The sequence below is a fragment of the Epinephelus lanceolatus genome, chromosome 22 (assembly GCF_041903045.1).
Source record: "Epinephelus lanceolatus isolate andai-2023 chromosome 22, ASM4190304v1, whole genome shotgun sequence".
NCBI lineage: Eukaryota > Metazoa > Chordata > Actinopteri > Perciformes > Serranidae > Epinephelus > Epinephelus lanceolatus.
Genome location: NC_135755.1, coordinates 32,683,701 through 32,701,429, shown reverse-complemented (window position 1 = coordinate 32,701,429; position 17,729 = coordinate 32,683,701). Strand labels below are relative to the sequence as shown.

Below are 17,729 nucleotides of genomic sequence, written 5' to 3'. Positions count from 1 at the left end.
GTGTTAAATAAGCAGTCAGTGTTAAAGGCTTCTCTGTTGGCTGTGGGCCCATATAGACACTGGCTTAAGAGGGGATGGAGGTGGATGGACACAGGATCATGTTGCAGAGCCATAACTGTATACGCAACGTGCGTGTGCGCAATGCATTCCATTACGTCCAAAGCCATAACACACACAGCTCTGGCTATTTTGCAATGCACTCTGTGTTTGCAATGTCAACAGATCAGTATCAGAAATATATTTAAGTATGAGGAATATATCAAATACCTCTGGGTGAGACTTTTGTTGGGCCAACTGCATCAAAATCTGGTGATCTTGGGTTATCCTCAACCAAATGAGTGTAGTCCCATGGGTTTTGACAGTTGTGTCATAAACTGTGCATTAAATGGTCCTAGATTAAATGACAGACTACCATTCACCGTCAACCATTAGTGGTGTTTTACCATCTATAAATAGCTGGTGTGCATGCACCTCAGTCATTTACGGCCATACCACCCGGAATACGCCTGAGCTCGGACACTAAGCAGGGTCGGACCAGGTCAGTACTTGGATAGGAGACTGCTGGGAAAAGAGTGCCTGAGGAATGAATCCAAAAACCCAGAAACTAGTTAGCATTTTTACACTCCCGGTTCCCTTGTCTCAAAGGGTTAGGGTTTTTTGAATGGGTTTTTGGTTAGATGCCTGAAATAAGGTCTGCGGTTAACACAAGCTTGAGAGACTTTCGTGTTTTATTCTACGACATAAAATACATCAGTTAATACCCCAATACCCCATTCACTTTTCTGTAACAATCCAAAATCCTGTGGAAAAATACCATTGGCTGTTTGATGACTAACTTCTGCGTCGGCCTAGAGAAAAACTTCATCCCTGGGGCCCTCCCAGTGCTGAAAGCTTGTTGCTCTTATCTTTCATCAGCAGAGGGCGCTGCTCCTTCTTAACTGGAGCCATATTCAGCATGTTTTTTATTTGTCAGTCTGGACGTGGGGCTCTGCATTGTGATTGTGCTTTATGTTTTGCCATTTTCAGCCATGGCATTCACCATGCACTGGGAAGATGCCTCCCTAAAGTGTGCTGTGCTGCTGATCGGTACACATTTGCTGCTCAAGTCAGTATACGTGCATTAACTCAAAACTAAATGCTGTGTATGTATTTCACTTTGTTGTTTACTTTGATGTCTATTGTAGAAAAACAAACATACAATTAATTATAATACATGTAGAATGTTATCTGGAAAACCTTCACATGATGACATTATTATAACTTTATTCACTTTTTATTTACTAATATACTTAAGCTGACAGATGGCACCACAGTCTCACTTGCAATGCTACAAGTATGATGGACTTTGTTCCTCTCCTTCACGGTCTATAATCCATCTCCCCAATTAAGCAAGCTAACATGGTGCTTGAGTAACTGTAACATTAACTCAGACTGCTGACTGTGTTAAAAGTAAGACGTTGTTGTAGACCGTCAGCTGTGGCCACATTTCACACTATTGCTCTTTATCAGTCAGTGGGATGGGTCAGGAGCAGGACAGGTGGGAAAGTCTTCCTCTGGCTTCCTGTAACTGTTATACGTCTGTGGGGAGGTCTGTGTGTGATTATGGTTACAATCCAACTGAGACCTGGAAGGTTTCTATCCAACAGAGATGCATTAGGAAGCAAAGTATTTCCTGTAAATTCACTTGAATGAATTGAAAATCTTCAGTTACAATAGGTTACAAAAAAAAGTTGTAGTGTTAAAGTTAGCCCATAGGATAATGACAGATGCTAAAGTTCATAAACTCAGTGAACATATCAATCTAAATGTGCTGGCTACCATAAACCACTGATCATACCAGACCAAGTAAAGCCCTATTCGGACGGGATTAGTTTTACATAGGTACGTGGGGTAAAGTAATACTTACCAGAGATTTTAGTCGCGTCCGAATGTGCCATGTCAGTAATCATTACTGCATGATGGAGAAACTGTAGAACATATCCTCTTCCAGTGTCCAAAGTACCAAACACAGACAAACACACTCAAAGCAGCATTTAAGAGAAATAAGATACCGTTTAATGTAGCAGATCTATTGAGGAGAAACTCAGGGGATGTTGTGTTTGGAGCGATTGTCAGGATTTTAGAAGCAACAGGGCATGTAAATAGAATTTAATACGTAGTATATTCTGTTCCACCTTCCAGTCCAGAAGGTGGCGGTAATGCACCTAAAAGTTGTTTGCCAACCGCCATACAACGAAAGAAGAAGAAGAAGAAGCAGCAGAAGAAGGAGCAGCCCTGCGTTCCAATACCCATACTACCATACTATTTAGTATGCCAGAAAAAGAATTAGTGTGTCCCAATACATAGTATGTCAGATGCAGTATGCCAAAAGTACCAGGATGTTCTACTACATCCGGTCACATTTCGCAGTATGCATGTCAGCATGCTTCTTTGGCCATTCTGACCCACAATCCTTTGCGCAGCGGAAGTTACGTCACACTGAGCTGCGTGTACAACCAACGCCCACACTTCCTTTCATACATGGTTTATTTAATTTGAGATACTAAGACACTAAATATTAGGACTGCAATGATCTGATTATATACTGTCACATATCATACAGTTTTGCAAGAACACGGTTACAACATTCAACTTTACTGTGATTATAGTATAATCAGTGTTAGGGTTCAACTATGACTACAATATAGAAGATTCTACCAGTTCAGGCAGTGGTGTAAGTGTGGTATAAATAATGAATGAATATGACTAAATATGAATACACTATGGGCCAGGTATGAGCACTATAGACTAGTAAATATATGAATAGTAAAAGTCAAACACATATTAAGTAATGTAGTAAGAATGTGCAGGTATGTTACACTACAAATAAAAGTAATGTGAATGTAAGGCTGCCTCACTTGCAGACAGAATATAGTGCCAGCAGCTGCACAGCTGTAAATATATTCAACATCAAACATCTGCCAGCAACAGAGAGCTGTGTGTGAAGGGGGTTAATATGCCTACTGGTGACTAGTTCAATAGACAGGTCACTAATAATAGGCTTGGGACTGTTTATTAGAAACAACAACATACATGACGACATAACAGTAACACAGCTCTCCGGCACCTCCGACAGTATGCACGACTCTGGTGAGCTCGACGAGAGGAGATTTGCTGCATCTCCGAAGTACAACAACATAAAATATTCAAATGTGGCGCTACGGACGGCGGCGGAAGTGAGCAAGAGGGTCGGAGTTCAGGGAGCGATATGATGGCGGATGTAGTGTGTCCCAATAGTATGCATACTGCATACTACACTACATACTTTTTAAGGGCAGCTGCAGTACATACTAAAAGTATATAGTAGAAGTATGCGAATTGGAACACAGGGCAGGAGTAATAGAGGAGCGGAATGGAGGAGGACAAGCTAAAGACACGAGGAAGAGTCTCGAGGCTCCGTGGATCATCCGCTCATTCTCTGGTTACATATCACATCTGGAGAAAGGAAATGTAACAAAGCAAAAAGGTTTTTATGTCTCCGTGTTTCTTGTTTTCATCTTTAACTCACTCAGAGTAAAGAAACACTTGAGACGGTCTGTGTTGCAGAGTATTTTCCCGCGCAGAGCGTCGCGTGTTCTCGCGAGAGCTCGCAGAACAAACAATAGGCTCGTTGGAGATTTAAAGAAAATGAACAGCAGCAAGGATAAAATTAAAATGTAAGAGACTTAAACATGACTTCATACAGGTCTTTAAGGGACTGATTATTTTTAGATAATATCTTAATGGACGATAAATAATTCTTCAGTTCATTTTTAAAGCAAAATATAGAGGGTTTACAGTTTTTCCATTTGCAATGGTGTAAATGATATTTACCCATGATAAAAAATAAATGCTCAATAGTTTCGGGTTCTCTTGAACAAAATACACAGAAGGATTTACTTCAAAATGAAATCTTTGTCGTAAAGTTTCAGCAGCTGGATAAACATTGTTTACAATTCTAAACTGAACGTCTTTTACTTTTGGTGAAATTGGCCATTTAAGATAATGGAAACATTTATGAATTAAAATGTTCCCGTTATGGATTATTCTTACTTTTGAAAATCAGAAAACAATTTGCATTTCAAAACATTACCAATGACTTTGTTATTACATTTCTTATCACCAACATACACTTCACCAATCTTTATTTCAGGCAACTTAATAACCACATGTGAATATGTAAGAGTGCTTTGTGTCATGTGTTTCAAAGGAAGCGGAATGGCTTTACAAATTGGACTGAACTCTCTGACGGAGCATTTTAAATTAAACTTTTCCAAGTGAAAAAAGCCACCGCTGCTCCGTACGCAAAACACTTAAAGAGGTGCTGGAGCTGAACTTGGAGCCTTAGAAACCAACAAAACAGCAGCCGCACACTCAAACACTGTGCATATATCAGTTTAATGCAAGCTTTTGGTCATTGTGACCTTCTTCTACCTGAAAATATACTTGTAATGAAACCATGTATATTCTGACAAAGTGCTTGAATATTACCTTGCTGAAAAATCAGTTATGGGTCAATTCTGTGTCCCTCAATGAGTGCGTAGCCTTCTTTGAGAAAGGCTCTTTTCCCATTTCTTCTGGCTTCTTGCACCTTGGGCCACAGCTTAGCCGGGGCTTCATGATCCTCCTTTGAAAAGTCCTCCTTGAACTGAATGTTCATCTCTTTGCAGACTCTCGCCTCTCTGGATTTTTTCCATATCTCATCTTGAATAGTTGGCATTGCGAACTGTATGATTATTGGTCTGGGCATACCCCAGGGTATTCTGAAAATAAAATGTAGGCTGTAAAGCCACCAGTATACCTCTGTGTATATGTAGAATGAGAAGGTGTGTGGACACTCTACTAAATAAATGAGTAAAGAGACAGAGCAACAATTATCAGATTTATCTGAAGAAAAAACAAATAGTAATGCAAAAATTCTAGCAGAATGCACAGTACCAGTACAAACAACTCACAGTAAATGATACCAATATGTACAGTATCAGTACAAACAACAGTAAACACAGTGGAATTATACCAATATGCACATGTAAACAGTCCCCATTCTAGAATAAACTGTACCGGTACCGTATGGAAACGATGCGGCCGGTTGGAGCTCAAATTGAATGGGAAACAAAGTCCAGTGTTCACTTAGCTGGGCGTAACTTAGCTGGGCGATGTCCTTCGACAGCTGCCTCCGTGAGAAGAGAACAGAAGGAAGGGAGGGGGGTATCACTGTCCGAGGGCTGCTGTAGAATGGCAACAAGGATGTCAGCTGACCAACACTCGCTACCCGGTTCCTGGTTGCGGCAATTTGTGATGCTGGCCAGCTAGGAATGAACTAGCAGCCAGTACAGTACAGTCCTCTCTGGTCTAGCTAACATTTAGCCGTGTTACTTACTGATCCATTAGAAAGAAAGCTAGCTGGACATGGGTTTTGAAGCCTCTTTGGTCACGGAGCTCCCTCCATCTCTTGAACGCCTGACTGAGGTTTACTCTTGTTTTTCCTCTTCTTTTATCACTCTCCTTTTTGCTCTTCTTTGCCTCCTCACACAGAGGAGCTCCTTTTCTTTTGCTAGGCCGTTTTTCACTTGTCTCCAAACGTTGTCCGTGTGCCATTGTGCTTGTGACTCAACTATCTCATGCCCAACTCCTCATAAGGACCAGCTCCAGTCCCTGATTGGCTGTCATGCATCAGGTATCGCGAGACTGGCAATCAGCTGACTGGCTTTAACAGTTGCATCTCTAAAACAACGCGAGACTCGGCGGCATGCTCCGTAGCAGGCATTACTGACAACGATAATGGATGTAAACATCAGCGCCAGCTTGACCGGTGGAGATGAGGAACAGAAGCTAATGCTGGTTGGATAAACCAGGGAGCAGCCAAGCCACAGCAGAAACTAAAGGCGAATCCTGCCGGTTGTGGGTTGAACGGGGGTCACAGACACAGACAGAAGTACGTATTCCTGTCAGATACGGCGGCCATAGTGCTCTGCTGCACGGCTTACCCGGCGACCGAGAACCCTGACTCCAGGTCCAAGAAGTCTTCGTCGGTGTCATGACTGCCCAGAAATACCAGCCGAGCTGGCAGCACACAGGTATGTGACGTGTCAGAGGAGAAACGAGCCGTTCACATTTCCACAAACCTCACCGCACTTTAGGGACTGTTCTTTACTTGTCAGGGGAGGAGGGTGGCTGGTTGATTTTTATTTTATTTATTTATTTTATTTTGATCCCCCCTATGTAAATCACTTATTGATGCTGTTTTTGAAATATGAATAAGTAAATAAGTAATTTATTCCATTGAAATATCATTGATGTATTATAGAAAAGTGATTTATCTTTTTATAAATGACAAACACAGTGTAGCAAACAGAGAAATAGTCTGACATGCTGTCAGTAATAAGCTGCTAGTTATCACAGTCCATGATGTCAACTAATAACAGGAGATGTCAGATTCTGCCCCTACATTGCATGTTATTATTTTATTCTGCTTTATGTTTATATTGTACAGTGTTATGATAAACTTTATTCCAGACTCAAGTCCATATAAGATACATACGAAAACACAGACAGTACAACAAAAACAATACAACGAGTAGGTTTAAAACACTTAAATTTTACTTAAAGTTCACTTCACTTAAAGTTTAAAACTTCTTCTCATTTTTATATTGATCCCATCCAACAAAATGATTTTCATTCAGCAAGACTTTTTTAAGACATTTGACGTGATTTTGTTGTTGTTTGTCTTTTTATTTTATTTTTGCCAGTGCCATACAGCAACAATGCTTGGGGATGTGGTCTTTTACAAATTTGAAAATACTGTAAGAATGTCACTTCTATAGAATTGGCTTCTTTATTTTATAATGTATGATTAATGTCTACATCAACAAATGTTAACCATAGAATCGTATTGAATCGCATCGTTCCTACACTATATCGAATCGTTTCGAATCGTTCTTTATTAAAAATATATCGTTTTTGAATCGTATCGTAACCTGTATATCTAGATACGTATCGAATCGTCTATCACAGAGAGGTTCCCAACCCTAATAACAACAGTGTCAAATAACAATGAAAGTACATGAAGTACCCATTAAATAAACATCAAGACAATACATAAAAGAAAAACAATGGAAAGTGTGACAGTGCTGCAGGGTATTAAGAGCCTTTCAACATAGATAAAATACATTAAACGGAATAAATGAACCTAAAAAAGGACAGCCCTAGTCAGAATTAAAAGCCATTCTGAAAAGGTAGGTCTTCAGCTTAGTTTTCAAAAGGCCGAGATCAGTAGTGGTGCGAATGTCAGGGGGGAACCTGTTCCACAATCTTGGAGCACCAACAGCAAAAGAACTGTCACCCCATTGTTTGTAGCGCGACCTTGGGACTTCTAACAGAAGCTGACCAGATGAACGCAGGGCCCTGCCACTATCACGGATAGTTAAAATCTCTGACAAGTAGGGAGGAGCCAGGCTGTTAATGGCATTAAAAACAAACAACAGAAGTTTAAAATCTATCCTAAAATGAACTTGAAGCCAGTGGAGTGATGACAGCACAGAGGTAATGTGTTCACGTCTGGGCTTGTTTGTTAAAAATCGGGCCGCAGCATTCTGTACAAGATGAAGACGTGAAAGGGAAGACTGGCTGAGGCCGACATAAAGGGCATTACAGTAATCTAATCGTGAGCTGATGAATGTACGAATTGCCTTCTCAAGGTCCTGCTGATTGAGAAAAGGCTTCACTTTGGCCAAGAGACAGAGCTGGAAAAAGCTCGTTCTAACAGCAGAACTAATCTGTTTATCGAATTTTAAACCATTGTCAAATGTTACACCAAGACTTTTTACATGTGGTTTAAAGAAGGGGGCCAGAGTGCTACAGGTTGTTGCACTAACATTCGACATAGGTGAAGTGCCAAACAAAATACATTCAGTTTTGCTGTCGTTCAGGTGCAGAAAGTTTCGTGCCAGCCACTGCTTGACGTCACTAATGCAATCCATTAACTTATGAAATGCAGTACTTTCAAATAAATCTGTAAATCATCTGCATAAAGATGGAAAGACAGATTGTGTTTTATTATTATTATTATTATTGATCCCAGAGGTAGCAAACACAATGAAAATAGGGCCAAGAATAGATCCCTGTGGCACCCCACAAGGGAGAGATGCATGTGGTGAGTGGAGGTCACCAATCATCACAGAAAAGCTCCCATTGGCCAGGTACAACCTTAACCATTGAAGAGTGGTGCCGTGGATGCCTACATACTGCTCTAGGCGAGATACAAGGACTGCATGGTTGACTGTATTAAAGGCCGCTGTGAGGTCCAGCAGCACTAGCACAGCGGGATTCCCAGCATCCACAGACAAGGCAATATCATTGTGCACCTAAAACCAGACTGAAATTTATCAAGAACATACTTTGTCTCTAAAAATGACTGTAATTGTATGAAAAAATGTTTTCTAAGACCTTAGAAAGAAAGGGCGAATGGGGGACAGGTCTAAAACTGGACAGGACAGAGGGGTCAAAATGGGTTTGTTTTAGGAGGGGCCTAACCACAGCGTGTTTGAAAGCAGCTGGGGCAGACCCTGAGCTAAAACAGGAGTTAATAAAAACAAGGAGACTTTACCCAACAGAATGAAAACCTCCTTTAAGAATTTGGCAGGAATAATATCTAAGGGACAGTTAGTAGGTTTCACGCCATTAACCACCTTAGTGAAAAAACGACAGAGAAATTGTCTCAAACTGTTCGAAAACGGCAGATGCAGGTGCAGGAGGAGCACACACATCACCAGGAGAGATAGATATTTTACTAGTATTCTGCCTGACAGATGCCACTTTGTCAGTAAGAAAAAAAAAAGAAAAAAACCCTCTTCACAGGTTGCAGTGGAAGCATCAGACAGGACAGTGGGGCATGGGTTAATGATGTGGCCCAATCCCAAACCACTCCCTACCCACTACCACTTCACTACCGAGTGTCACACGAAATCAAAAATAAACTTGGATAAGTCAGATAAGAGATACAGTGCAGTGTAATCAAATTCATTAACTTGTTCATATTTCCTAGACACAGTTTACACATTTACAGATGAACTTCATGAATTAATCTGGGCAATCTGGACACACCGGACGCGTTAGAGCCGTGGAAGTCCTGCGAGTGTCCTCGCAGGTGCTTGACTGTCCACACAGGCAGCGCATTTCTGCTGCGCTCTCCGTGCCGGTTAAACATCAACTCCACTCGTCTGTTCCCGTCAGTACTTGTTTTTTCACTTCAACAGGTCATTTTAAACATGGGTAAGGCCATATTTTCATCGTTTTTTATAATGTAATAAGTTAATGTTAATTTGTCGTTGCATGTCCATGTATTGAGCGTGTTGGATAAACACTGAATGAATAGGGCATATTTTTTGGAGGCACGGAAAGCCGCTGTCCCTCTCACTTATCTCTACCACCCCCTCTCTTTCTGTATGTGTGAATTGCAACCCCCAACCTGTAGCCATCTCTCTCTCTCTCTCTCTCTCTCTCTCTCTCTCTCTCTGTCTCTGTCTCTGTGTGTGTGTGTGTGTGTGTGTGTGTGTTTTCATCTCTCATGTCTAGACCAAACTGAACAAATATTTATAGAAGGACAAGCAACATCATAATTAAACAGGCTTTTATTTTTTAAATTTATTTTATTTTGAAAATTGGCCAGATTCTCTTGTCTTTTCTGTGTCCGACTTCCTGTTTGGTACGATCCGCTCTATCCAGCTTGATAGAAGCGCTCGCGGCTCACGTGGAAAATAGACCAGACGTTGAACTGAAGCGCTGCAGTGCGCAAGCCTCCGCAGGGGCTCTGCTCTGCTCAGCAGCCTGTGTGGACAGTCAGATAGGTTAACATGGGCACCGACTGAAAACTGCCTCCGCTGCTGGGCGCTGCACTTTGGTTCCGCGTCCAGTGTGTCCAGGCCGTTACTCCCATCCCTGCTTTGTAGCATTCCTCTTTTTAGTGAAGAGACTCATTTTTAATTCGTAGATTTTTTTCAGTCCCTGTGAACAAAGAATTATATATTTTTTTATAAAAATCATGAGACTGGGATGAGGAATTTTTTAGACAGTTTAAAATCGTTTATTTAAGCATATGGACATGTAGGTTTTCATCTTTTGACACCAAACATTCTGTGAGTTTGTTTGAGACTGTAAAGTCAGTGTGAGGAAAACAAATGTGTGAGTTTGATCTAAAATATTTTACAAAGTAGAAAGACGGAACTCTTACATTTGTACGTTGTTTCCTCCATTGTGATGTTGCGCTTCCTGCTGGGCTCATCAGAAGCCTGCACTGATGCACACTCACTATTTAAAGGCTGAGCAGTCCACTCGCACTCAGCGATAATTGGTTTGGGACGGCCCTTAATATGGCGGAGCTCCATGTGACCGTGCAAACGGAGGGGGAGTGGATAGAGCAAGGGGATAGGGGCTGGTTTGGGATTGGGCGACAGAGTCTATAGTGTTAAACAACACCCTTGGATGATGAGAGCTGTTAGCTATGATAGAGGACAGATATTTAGACTATGCCTCCTTCAGAGATCTCTGATAAGCAGCCAGACTGTCCCTTAATAAGCCCAAGGAAACATGTAATTTGTCCTTCTTCCACCGCCTTTCAGCCTGTCAGCAGAGAGCAGGCTATCTGGGCAAAGGGGAGAAACCAGCCCACTGTCACCATACAGCTGAGAGTCCTTGAAGGCAGCAGCAAACTCTCCAGCCGTTGATGAGGTAAAGATGTGGTGGCAGCGAGCAGGGGAAACAGGCCTGTTGGCAGGTGGGGGAACAGCAAAGTCAAAAATAATGGGGAGATGATTGGAGATAGTAGTGTCCACTATATCTCTGAGGGAGACAGGAAGCCCATGAGGAATTACAAGGTCAAGAGTGTACCCATGTGTTGGACCATTGACTGCTTGAGTGAGACTGAAGGACTCCAAGAGGCCTTTAAACTCATTAGCCAGCTGATTGGCTGCACAGCAGACATGAACATTAAAGTCCCCACGGATCAGAAGTTTATCTAACTTTGGAATAAAATCAGACAAAAACTCTGAAAACGATGATGATGATGATGATGATGATGAAGCCCAGTGTTACTGTGTAATTCTCTGTATAAACTACACTGCAGAGTGGAGTCTCTACTAACAGACAAACACTGACAGCTGATGAACATCAACATCAGCAGCTCCGCCTTACATCTGCTGGATAACATGTTTATATCGTAGGGCTGGGTATCGATTCAGATTTTCTAGATCGATTCGATTTTCTAGGACTCAGTTCGATCCGACTCACGATTCGATTCGATTCAATTCAGTTCAAAATCGATTCAGTCAAGTATATTTCAATTATGATACATTGAATTTGCTTGGATATTAAGATATTTTCTGAGAACCAACGAAGTATATTTAACAAGGAACCCTCTGACCTGGTGCATTACTATTAAAAATACTGTTTACATTAAGAATTGACCCCAAAGCAGTTACATTAGTCATCATGTACTTTTATTTAACATTACCTGACCAACACATACAAAATAAATATTTTAAATTAAATCTAATCACAAGGCAGACAATTTAAATGAAGTGGCTACAAAAAATGTAAACAAAGGACATCCACAAGTTTTGCTGCCTGTAACCGTCTTATAAAGCTTTTGTGCAATACACTACAGTGGTTGTGATGCACACATTGACTGTATCAGAAGAGAAACAATATACGTAGGTGAACCCTGCAGCAAAGTGAACCCTCTTTTTCAGAGAGGATATTTGCCTCCCAGTTTGTTCCTGGCGGCAGAGCAGAGTGAACCGTCTTTCTTCTCAGAGGATCTTTGTCCCATGAGAGCAGGCACACTGATCTCCATGTCTGTGTAAACAACGTTTGCTGGCGATTTGACAGTCAAGAGAAGCACATTATGACCCTTTGTAAAAGTTTCTGTGTGGTACCTGTGTTGTACATGAGCTAACGTTAGCGGCTAAGGACTGAGAGGCTGTTCGGTGTGTGTGTGTGTGTGTGTGTGTGTGTGTGTGTGTGTGTGTGTGTGTGTCTGAGGAGCGTCAGTACGTTAGCTTGTTAGCCGTAATGTTAGCCTTGCTGTTTGTCATGTTAACGTTATTGTCGGCAGCCCCGATTAGCTTGTAAAGCTTTAGCATAGTTAGTTAACACATTTGTTATCGGCCCATGTGTTTACTGCTACAGAGAATTAATAAATCTTTGGTTTATTTGCACAACATCACCTCTCTGCCGTCTTTTATCACGCTTGCTAACGCTAAGTTAACTTTACCAGCAGATGTGTATGAGACACAAACTGAGGCTACAGTTAGCAGTGTGCTGATGCTTAGTGGTATTTCTTAATCTTTTCTGTGAAACTAATGTGCATTTAATAAACAGTCGTACATTATTAGCGTTATATTTTTAGGGGAAAATGCGAGTGAAAATACTCGCACCGTAGACCCATGCCTTCAGTGGACGTGTTCCCACCATTGTTTGCTGCTCTGTCTTCATTCAGTGTCCAGCCGTCTCGCGAGGCCTCTCGCCATCACCTCAGGTGCTAAATGCTGATCTAGCGAGACTACCTAGGTTGATAGTACTGCAGGCTGCTGCAGTCTGCTGCTGGCTGTACAACACGTCTACGGAGGAAAATAGTTATAGTAAAAGATCGATTTTTTAATTAATGAATCGATATTGTGCCATTTAAAGGAAAATTGATTCAAATCGATTAAATCGATTTTTTCAACCCAGCTCTATTATATCGTCACGCCCAGGCACCGTCTCAACGTCCCATCATACACCAGCCTACAGCTACTGTTGATTCACCTCACACTCAGCTCAGACACACACACGCAGTCAGAGAGGTAACAATACAAATAATGTCTAACTGTAGCACCACATGGCGAGTGGTTATTAATACGTTTAACTACAGAGGTGAGCCTTTTAAAAGCTCGGTGTTGGATGTTAGCCGCTGCTGCTAATTAGCTCGTGCTAACACTCTGGAAATGGTCCTTCAGTGCTGTGTCTATAAAGTGGGATATATAACCTGTTCACCAGTTCCAGGGAGTTTGTTGATCTGGGGGTTGTCGGGTGGTCAGACATCAGACCCTCAGTGCAATCCTGTTGTCTTCCTCTGAAACTGTGAAAGACATCCACACTGTGACGTGTTTTACCCTCTAGACTGCGTGCTGCAGTTGTTGTTGTTGTTGTTGTTCTTCTTCTTCTCTGTGTTTATTGGCAGCTCGCAAAGCAAGTTTAAAGGTACATGTAGCGCCACCCACTGTGTCGAGTTTGTAGATGCTGCCCTTGTTAAGTCAATGAAAGCAGTCTGGTCTGATTTATGACAAATGGTTTATGTGGGTTATGAAAAGTAACTGATAAATAGTTAAAGAAAATGAGAAAAGACTTTGGTGTGGCGGTTAGCCTGTACAGTCATGGGGGAGACATGAGCACAAGTCAAGAATCTCAGGTCCAACCCAAAACCACTAAACCACTAAATTATGGAGAGAAGTATCAGTGAGAGTCGCATTGATAAGTAGTATTGGTATCAATTCCTATCAAAAAGTCAAAACCTAAGTTAAGTTATTTATCATAACATTTGTTGGTGGTAATGCATTAGTCAGACATTGTGGGTTATGTTTCGCAGACATGCTTTAAATGTTATTTATGGTTTTAGTTGGCTCGCTGCACCGTGACAACTCATTAACTCTTTTTCTGTTTGTTGCTATAGGAGCAGAGAGGAAGAGAGGAACTTATACGTCACCACCGTGACAAATCCTTCACAACATCTGGATCTTTAAAAATCCATCAAAGAGTTCAAACTGGAGAGAAACCTTACAGCTGTTACCACTGTGAGAAAACATTTTTGCGCTGCAGTGCCCTCAAAGCCCATCAACACATTCACATTGAAAGTGAACTATACAGTTTTTTCCAAAGTGGGAAGGATTTCACAGAGTCAGGGACCTCAAAAAAAAAAAATAAGACATTGACACAGCAGAGAAACTATTTAGCTGTGATCAATGTGAGAAAGCTTTCACCACTCTACGTAGCTTAAAAAGTCACCAGCGTGTTCACACTGCAGAGAAGTCGCACTGCTGTGACCAATGTGGGAAAACTTTTTCGCAACGCACGTCCCTTGAAACTCACCAAAGAATTCACACAGGAGAGAAACCGTACAGCTGTGATCAATGTGGCAAAGCTTTCACGCAGTCAAATCACTTGAAAGCCCATCAACGCAGTCACACAGGAGAGAAACCGTACAGCTGTGATCAATGTGGCAAAGCTTTCAAATGGTTAAGTAACCTGAAAACACATCAACGCAGTCACACAGAAGAGAAACCGTACAGCTGTGATCAATGTGGCAAAGCTTTCACACAGTCACATAACTTGAAAGCCCATCAACGCAGTCACACAGGAGAGATACCATACAGCTGTGATAAGTGTGGCAAAGCTTTCACACAGTTCAGTAACTTGAAATCTCATCAATGTAGTCACACAGAAGAGAAGCCATACGTGTGCGACAAATGTGGGAAAAAGTTTTCCCAAACCAGAGTCTTAATAACTCATAAACTTATTCACACAGGAGTGAAACGATACAGATGTGATCAATGTGGCAAAGGCTTTGCACGGTCAGGGGTCTTAAAAAACCACCAACGTATTCACACAGGAGAGAAACCGTACTGCTGTGATGAATGTGGCAAAGCCTTTGCACTGTCAGGAGCCTTAAAAAGCCACCAACGTATTCACACAGGAGAGAAACCGTACTGGTGTGACCAATGTGGCAAAGCCTTTGCACTGTCAGGAGCCTTAAAAAGCCACCAATGTATTCACACAGGAGAGAAACCGTACTGGTGTGACCAATGTGGAAGATTATTTGCCCGGTGCAGTCAATTGAGAACCCACCAATGCCGGCATGCAGGAGAGAACCCGTACAGCTGTGACTAGTGTGAGAAAACTTTTATTGAACGGTATGACCTAAAAATCCACCAACATGTTCACACCAGAGAGAACCCGTCCTGATGTGACCAATGTTGGTAGTGACATTAAAGCCCACAAATGTGTTTACCCTGCATTGTTTTGGACATTTTCGGGGCCAGGCAAACATCTTCCTACTGCTGACTAACAGTGAGTCTGTTGAGTCACTGTTAGTCTGGCCCCTCCCCTTGGACCACTTTGCCTCTCAAGACCCGACCAGGAGCAATGGCTGGGACACCACAGCTCCCAGTATCACAGGGACATGAAAACCCCTCCACAATGTTCAGGTTTCCAGCTCAGACTGTTTGCTCCTGTTGATGACATCAGGACACCAAAGTCTTCTGAGCTCTGAGCATCATCAACAACTTAAATACCAGATTAATATGATGTATGTTATCATGTGTAACATATTTGATGTCTTATCCAGTGTCTTGCATGTGTTCTCTGTTTGTCCACATGTAGAAGACAGCTGAGTTTTTCTTCCTGAGCTCCACCTGTATAAAGACGGAGGCTGAGCAGGGCGGAGCTCTTCTTCTTTTTGACTCTTGTTGGAGGTACAGAGACAGAAGTTGAGTTGAAGCCTGTTTGTTTCTGTGTGGAGGATTGTAATGTCCATATCATCAGATGAGTTCAGCCTTTAATAAAAAGAGTTTGTAGACTCTGCAGTGGGATTAAAGTTCCTGGTGTTGGTCTTTGCTCCTGTCACAGTCTCACTACTAAAGCTCAGACGCTCCTCAGGATCAGCTCCACATTTTTACTCTCACTCTGTGATGGTGAGTTGAGTTGGAGTTGTTAGTGATGCTGCGTCATTAAACCAGGCGAGGTCCTTGAACACAGTCTCCATCAGACTCTGTGATAATCTGCAGCACATCCATGCTATAGTTTATTCAGCCGTCAGCAGAAAGAAGAAAGAAGTGATACGACCACGCTGGTTATCTCCACTCAGTCTCATGGTTCTGAAGCTTCAGGCTCTAACTTCATGTTTCGGTGTGTATGTAGAAAACTGAGTAACAACGTAGGAAAGGATGACTCGCACACAGAACAAACACAGATTTAGACTGAAGTCTGGATTTTTAGAAATCTCAGTTGCAGGGCTGCATAGACTGTGAAGACGTGTAAATGTTTCAGACCAAGTTGGACTTTAAAGATTCTGCACTGAGGAAAGTCCAACAACAGCAGCAAACAGGAAGCTGCTGCTGACATTGGGTGAAAGTGAAACCAAGAAGACGCTGCTGGGTCTGCAGACAACACAATAGCAGCAGAGAAGCAAAGAATACATGCACTAGATGTGTTCAGGACAACAGAATGTTGTTTGCACAGACAGTTTGACTCTTGAAATACAAATCGGTATGATGAAGACTGGAGAAACTTTCCTTTTTTTGTATCGATCCTGTTGATGCTAGGATCAATCTCCAAAATTAAAATGTAGTATGGAGAGAATCAATATTTTTGGGATCGATCCGCCCACTCCTACTAGCAACTGTTTTAAATTATGGAGAAAAAACGGCAAACTTGTTTCAGCCGTAACACGGTGATCCGACATGTCTGATGTTTCTGCTGTGATTATTTTATGTTCTTTGTTGCTCTTATCTTTGATAAACTGAATCTACAGACACAGAAGTTGAACACTGGACTGTTGTGGACGGGGCCGCAGCAAAACAGATTTTGGCCACCTGAAAAACTCTATCAGTGTAAGTGTATGCTATGTTTGTATATTTGCTCAGCTGTACCTCACACACTCACTAAATGAGGCAGCAACTCTGTGCTCTGCTACATAAAATGAGTCTGGTGACTTTGATTTAACAGCTTCAGATATCCATCGGAAAAGACTGTCTGACTGCAAGGTAAAGATTCAAGATTGAAGATAAACTTCATTGTTCCACAAAGTAGGAAATTTATCTTGGGCTCTTCACACATGCTGCAGCCATAAAAATACAAGATAAACTAAGCACAAAAAGTAAAGCAGTAAATTTTGGAAACCGTTGAAAAGCCTGTTTATTTCCCTTTTAAATGGTGCCACTTTTGTAAGGAACATGCATTTGTGGGATGAGCAGCAGAGCTGAGTATGTGGGTTGTGCCCATGAAACATTTGCCAAATCTTCTCTGCCAATGCCAAACAGCTTCTTTTCTTTTTTGCTATTGACACTTGTTTTGAGCTTGTGGTACCCCCAGGTGCTGACAATCAGGTGCCAAATCACCTATGAGCAAGAAGCATAGTTACAACAAAGAAATAATCTACCAAACACAAATTCCCCCACTTTTTGTGCTTAGTTTTGAACACATAAAGAGTGGTGAAAATATGCTAAATATAACGTATGCGTAAACTGATCTTGTATTTTTTTGTATGGGCCTTTTTATGTGGCTAAAACAAACTCACTGAGGCAAAGTTTGCTCAGCGCTGGATGATTTTAATGTTTGTAATGCGAGGATTTTCTCCCTGCAAGTTCTTGTAAATAAAAATTGTGATTTGGTCTATAACGTGTTCATTCTTTGGCTTCACTGTAATGCCTGTTTACATCCTGTTGTGTCAGCAAATGTGATTGTTGCTGTTGGACTTGTTTCCTGTCAGGGTCTCTGCTGTAATAATCAGAGCTATTTTTAATGTTGGACACAAAGAGACGCTCTGACTCATCATCTCAAACTGTTTACATCTGTCAGTGTTTGTTGAACTGTTGTGATCGGCCTCCACAGCATTAACATATATTATTTACACTAGTGTAAAGCAGCGTGTTGCCATGACAACAACACCGTCACTCAGTTTC

General features: G+C 41.7%; 1 pseudogene; it reads left to right on the top strand.

Moving 5' to 3' along the window:
• Window positions 1–10,823: 10,823 nt before the first annotated feature.
• LOC117246516 (uncharacterized) lies at window positions 10,824–17,396 on the top strand (annotated as a pseudogene).
• Window positions 17,397–17,729: the final 333 nt, after the last annotated feature.